Source organism: Triturus cristatus, chromosome 11, assembly GCF_964204655.1.
Source record: "Triturus cristatus chromosome 11, aTriCri1.1, whole genome shotgun sequence".
Lineage (NCBI taxonomy): Eukaryota > Metazoa > Chordata > Amphibia > Caudata > Salamandridae > Triturus > Triturus cristatus.
Window position 1 is genome coordinate 853,457,861 of NC_140594.1, and position 5,329 is coordinate 853,463,189.

Here is a 5,329-nt window from a genome sequence, read left to right on the forward strand (position 1 = left end):
AGACGGCGTATTTAAAGCTCGGCATCTGGGACTGCTGCCTGCTGCTACCGACAGACAGCATGTGCTTCCAAATGTCGGGGAGGCTGAGCTCTGCTCTTCCTGAGAACGGAAGAATCATTTAACTGTCGAAGTTTGACTTTATCTGAAATCCTTGTTTGGTTTCTGAAAATTGATTATATTTTCTTTGAAATTTTAACAGGCAATTACTAGTACTTTGGAATTAAGCAGCAATGGAGGACCAACTATGTGGCAAGGTTGGCTAAATTATGTGGCAAGAAAAGCCACATCATGTGGCACATTCTGTGACAGTGTTATTTCACAATTTTGTCTTTTTACCATAAGTTAATGATGTCTGAGCAAACATTAGTACCAAGTTTAATACTGGAGTACATTAATCAGGAACTGAAATGTGATCACTTAACCTATGAAAATGGCCTGTCACTGCTATATATCGTGTAGGATTTTTATTTCGTAACTTTTCATCAGTTTGAGCTAGAACTACAATAGGGGCATATTATCAAGACAGGCGATAAAATGATCACCGCATTAGCGGCAGAAAACTGCAGCTAAAACGGCGATAATGGGCTTGATAATATGCTCTATGGAATTCCAATTGAAGCCAATGTTAGATGTCCTTCACATCTAACCTGGGCTTCAATTGGAATTCCATGGAGCATATTATCAAGCCCATTATCGCCGATTTAGCCGCAGTTTTCGGCCGCTAAAACTGCGATAATTTTATCGCCTTTCTTGATACTATGCCCCTTAGTTTTCTAAAATCTGCAAGTTATGGAACAGATGATGGAAAATGTGGCAAATCCATAATTCAACAGAAAATGTTGTAGACATACGATCACATCATTCTAGTGGCACTGATTCTAACAGCCAAAAAAGGCAGCCTTGCACATTAATAACACGAATAAAGATAAATCCTTGTTAATATATAGAAATCATACCTCTACCATTTCTAAGTGCTGTACATTATACAATACCAACCGCTGAGCGCTCCTCCTCAAAGGGTTTCATGTCTGGCAGTTTGGGCTGGACTTTTCCTATTGGAGCAGGAACAAGGATGATTTGCATGTGGCTCATTTCTGTCTAAAGAGGCATGGACTATAATGTAGTCCAAATATTTACCAGTGGCTGTGATTAGTTCAAGCATTTCAACCACCACTTTGTTCTCTGTGAGGTGTCCTAAGTGTGATGAGTGTGTCCACATGTGAAACCTGTGCTCAATGTGTCACATTAGTCAAGCTGCACTTCACTGGGAGATCCAAAGAGGCCAAAGCTGGTCTTGTGTTCCTTGTGTTCCCTTTCAGGCTGACCTGGAAGTTCGGGTTAGACTGTTCCTATTGGAGAAGGACCGAGGATGATTAGCGTATAGATAGTTCTTGTAGGAGGTGGCACAGTGGGTAAACAATTATGGACTGATATGTAGCCCATAATACTTGCCAGTGCATGTTATTCATGTTATTCATTTAAACATTCTACTCATCACTTTTTTAAATATCTGAGGTACCCTCAGTAAAGTGGGTATGCAGAGATATCAGTTTTATGCTCATTGTGCCACAGGACTCAATCTGCACCACACTGATGAGGCCCAAGAAGAGGCCAACCTGGTTTGGGGTGGCTTGTTCTCCCATCCAGAGTGACCTGACCTGCCAGTTGGGGCTGCACTGTTCCTACTGAAGCATGACCTAGGCTTATTTACGTGTAGGCGGATTCGGTCTGTGGAGGCACAGTGGGCAAAAGATATGATGGACTGGAAGGTTGTCCCAAATATTTAGCAGTGACTGTAACTAATTAAAGCATTCAACCTTCAATTTTTTGTTTTTCTCTGTAAGAGTCCCAAAGTGCAACAGGGAGGCCCACACATGTGTCCAGTGCTCACTGTGCTGTAGGATTTAAGTTGAAGCTGCACCTCATTGACCAGGCTCAAAAGGTTGAAACTGGACATAGTCAGGGCTGGACTGGGAACAGCAACCAGTCCTGGCAGGTGGCTGCTTGACCGACCCTGGGAGAGGGGAGGAGGCTAGCAAGAAGCATCGCTCCTGCTCTGTTACATGGGGCCAATATTGCAGCACTGCTGCAAAACCAGACCCCAGTGACAAAAGTGGCCCCCCTGGGCACAAAACTGTCCCCCACCCCTCTGGGCCACCGGGGAAATGCATGGGGCTCGCTATGGCCAGTCCGGCCATGTACATGGTAGTTTGGCCTGGGCTATTCCGATTACAGCAGGACCAAGCTCAATTTGCATATAGCTAGTTCCTGTCTGAGGTGACACATTAGCAAAAAATGATGGACTAGAATGTGGCCTGTGTATTTACAAGTGGCTGTGATTAATTCAAGCTTTAACATGGGTCCTGTAAAACCCTGTGCCATTGTACTCAAGCTGCGGATAACTGTAGAGGACCAAACAGGCCACAACCAGTCAGAGGTTACTTGTGCTTCCATTCAGCGGCGATTCACCTGGTAGTTCAGGCTGGACTGTTAAGATTAGAGCAGGGCTAAGTTTGATTTCCATGTCCCTAGTTCGATTCCTGTCTGACGTAGCATGGCAGGGCACAATAATGATGACTGAAATGTAGCCCAAGTACTTAGGAGTGGCTGTGATTAATTCAAGTCCATCACTTTTATATCTTTTTCTGTGAATAAAGCCTAAAGCAGAATGTTGACCCAATTCAGGAAGGTCCTCAAGACCTGGCTCTTTGACTGAACAACATAGTGTAGACGGATCAGCAACCCCCTCCCAGCACCTTGAGACCCTCAGGGGTGAGTAGCCGGGCTTTACAAACCCTGATTTATTGATTGACGTCCAGGCGTGACTTCCTGCCGTGAGGAAGTTCTGCCAGTGAGAAAGCAAAAAGTTGCCAAGTGACAACCATATGCTCATGGCCCTGAGCGGGAGTGGGAAAACATCCTCTGTTTTACCTGACCACTTTTTCATTCCCTTTTTTATTCCACCTCCTTTGGATTTCACACATCTGCCGAAGATTTTAAAAAGAATCAAGCAAAGTTACAACTTTGATTTAGCAACTTCCTAGACTCCGAAATTATGGGATCATTCCAGATAATCTAGTTTCTGGCTTTGCATAATTATAAAATCACTCATTTATATAGTTATGAATTTTGAATAGGCTGGTGGCTATTGAATGCCTGTTTTTGTGTGTATTAGAGAGGTATTCACACATTTTGGAAAAAAACATTTTTTAAACATATTTTTAAAGAAAATGGACACCATTTTTGGAAATTGGGTGGCTCTGAGAAGAGCTTTGTGTTAATTATGTATATGTGACTGCTACATCTAAAAAATCAGGGGGGAAAATGGACCGCTTGCACCTGTGTAACCAGGGCCACTTGGTTTTAGACCTTGCTAAAAAAAAACTCTTTCACGTACACAAGTGGTGGGCGGTAGATCTTGATTCTCCGCCAAGGCGTAGCGTGACAGCATCATCGTCTGGTTTTATTGTGGGTATGCTGACCTCCACATGGAGGAAGACCACCTGGTACTACAGTAGCGTCCAGAGATAAAAAATAAGTGAGTGTGGTGATCAAGTGAAGTGATTTAAAATTCCCTATACCGCAATGGAAGACAATTCTTTAATGGGATGGTGGTGTGGAAAAATAAAAACAGAGTGGTGCGTGTATAGATCAAGTTACCAATCTAGCGCACTCTTGAGATCATATCGGTGATCGACATGTTTCAGCCTCGTTGTCCAATCGGAACTAGGGGCTTTCTTCAGGACCTCTCAATGTGTAGACGCACGTTGTGGCGATCACTTAAAGTGGATTATTGACTTACCACTCTCTTTGTGTTGAGTCAGGTCAAAGATAAAAGAAAGAAAGAGTGCAATTGTATACTTTCTTTACATTTCATTTTCAAAATACCCAATTATGATGCTTAATACTAGGTTCAGCATTGTGCCTCAAAGGGTGGTCTAGGCAGTGTAGCACTGGTTGAGTGGAAATGTGAAGAGATGAGCGCATGTAATTAAGATGGTAACAGTGACATCGTTTGTTGACTTGCGTGTCACTCGCAGTTTTTATAGCATAGCGGCATTATAGGCATCATGGGCATCCCCCTGGTTCTAAGTATGAGAATGCCGGCATGTCCAAGTTTGAAAATTCACAAGTGGTAGCTGAGGCGACTTGAAGCTAATGTGTCACTCATGGTAGTGATGCATTAGCTTCAAGGCACTTCAGCTACCACTTGTGAGATTTCAAACTCGGACATGCCGGCAATCTCATACTTAGAACCAGGGGGATGCCCATGATTCCCATGATGCCTATAATGCCGCTATGCTAAAAAAAACGCGAGTGACACGCGAGTCAACAAACTATGTCTCCGTTACCATCTTAATTACATGCGCTCATCTCTTCACATTTCCTCTCAACCAGTGCTACACTGCCTAGACCACCCTTTGAGGCACAATGCTGAACCTAGTATTAAGCATCATAAATTGGGTATTTTGAAAATGAAATGTAAAGAAAGTATACAATTGCACTCTTTCTTTCTTTTATCTATCACAGCTACAGGTACTAATGACCTGATTCAATACAACAAGAGTGGTAAGTCAATAACCCACTTTAAGTAGTCGCCACAACTTGCATCTACACATTTAGAGGTCCTGAAGAAAGCCCCTAGATCCGATTGGACAATGAGGCTGAAACATGTCGACCACCGATATGATCTTAAGAGTGCGCTAGACTGGTAACTTGATCTACACACACACCACTCTGTTTTTATTTTTCCACACCACCATCCCATTAAAGAATTGTCTTACATGGCGGTATAGGGAATTTTAAATCACTTCACTTGAGCACCGCACTCACTTCTTTTTATCTCTGGACGCTACTGTAATACTAGTTGGTCTTCCTCCAGGTGGCGGTCAGCATACCCACAATAAAACCCGATGATGATGCTGTAACACTACAGATAGGTGGAGAATCAAGATATACCGCCCACCACTTGTGTACGCAAATTAGTTTTTTTTTAGCAAGGTCTACAACCAAGTGACCCTGGTTACACAGGTACAAGCGGTCCATTATCCTCCCTGATTTTTTGTATTAAGATACGGAAGCCGAATGGACCATAGCTTCTCTTCCCTCCCCCTTGATCTGAGTAGTACTAAAGCAGCACGCAGCTGTGGGAATTTGTTTCTCCAGTAACCATAGATTACCCAAACTGACTACATCATTGTCAGTATCTCCCGAATTACCGCCACTAAAACATGAGCAAACCACGAGGACTATTCACAAATCAGCCAACACAGAGAAAATGGCAGATAATCCAGGTCTACGCTACACTGAAGAGGAAATAAGCGCAATC